This window comes from Cryptomeria japonica, chromosome 2 (genome assembly GCF_030272615.1).
Source record: "Cryptomeria japonica chromosome 2, Sugi_1.0, whole genome shotgun sequence".
Lineage (NCBI taxonomy): Eukaryota > Viridiplantae > Streptophyta > Pinopsida > Cupressales > Cupressaceae > Cryptomeria > Cryptomeria japonica.
In genome coordinates, this window is record NC_081406.1 from 181,912,321 (window position 1) to 181,914,082 (window position 1,762).

The following is a 1,762-nucleotide window of genomic DNA, read 5'->3' on the forward strand; positions in this document are numbered from 1 at the left end:
CAAATTATTACATGTTATATTTACATTAGTTACTTACATCTAATTTAATGATAATTAGCTTTAATTAATGAACTTTATATTAACATTTAATCTATTAATTCTGCTATAAATAATTAATTAAGTCTTGGAGAAAAGTGCCATTACAAGCTAAGAGACAACGTTAAAGAATTCAACCTCCTTGCATGCCATACAAGAGGAAATTGAATGCATAAAGGTGAAGTAGAAGAGACACATGGAGTCTCCCTCTGTAATGATGGATCCCCCCACCTATGTGGTCAAGGATACCTCGAATTTTGACACTCCAACCTTTGTAAAAGATTCAAACAAAAAGATTTCCTTTTCTAAAAAAGTTAAAGTTCTATGTAATGAATGACAGGAGGTTTATGCTCCCATTTAGTAGACCATTCCTTTGTGTCTTTGCGGATGACTAGTTGGTTTTTATTTTTTTTGTTTTTTCTTTGGTCTTGTTTTGGTCATCTGATGGTTTCTAGTGTGTTTTGGTGTCCTATGTTTTTTGGCTCGGTGCACATTCCTCATGTGCCCTAGGTGTTGTTGTTTAGTGGATATGTAAAAGTTTAAGCCTATCCCACTTTAATTATAGAACATATGGTGAACCAAATAAAGTGAGCCCAAATTCTATAAAAATAGGGTGATACAAACATAGCCCACATATGTTAGAAAACACAAAACAAGTTACAACAATTTGGACAAAGCGAATAATAGAAATGTGCATATTGTATAGTGCAGGTTCATTGTTACATGAGAAGTTCTTAGTAATAAAATCCTCCTTTTCTCTAGACTCATCCCTAAAAAATTTGAAGAGGTTATTATGATTTTGAGTTGACTACTTGCTTGACATTAGATTACTCTTGATTGTGATCTCTCTCAAGTTCAATTTATAATATATCTTTGTGCATGCTTTTATTATAAAAATATGTACACTTGTTTCTATTGATCATGCATTATTCAAATACATGTACAATTATTATAATATCATTACTAGCTCACTTAATTAATTAGTCTAGATTAATTATACTTATGTGTATGTATGTTGTTGGATCATCCTAGAACAAACATAAGAAAATTGTTATTTTGTAAGATAATGTATAGTAAACAAAGATAATTTACTACTAAAAAATAGTCTCCAAATAAAAAGAATGTTTCTATATGTATATAATAAAATAAAATAATTTTTTCAATTAGAAAATAGTTCTATGAATTACTAATTATCTCTTAAATAAGTTTTAAATAAATAGAATACTTTAATGTGCTACTTATTTATTTCTATATTCATTTGTTGAGTAAATAAAGTGCCATGAAAATACACATCAATATAATGCTTTGAGGAAAATATTTTAAAGTCTACATTAAATTTTTAACTAAAATATTTCAACTTTGAGAATATTTATATAAAGTATTTATAAAATTTATTAATATTGAATAAATTATAGAGTAAACTATATCGTAATAATGATACAAGTGTCTTTTATATATATATTTTTAAAATAACACTTAAACTTTTAACCAATTAAAAGATCTAATGAAAATTATTTAATATATATTATTATTTTTTATTTAAATGTATTTAAATTATGTTAGATTTTATTAATATAAATTAGATTGTATTGTAAACTAGCATACTTATAATTTGAAACAAATATATAGAAGATCTTTGAGAGATATCATTTTAAAGGTGTTTATTTTATTTTATTCTAGTCATTTTATTTAATCTAAATTAAAACCTAAATGAACCTTAACTCAA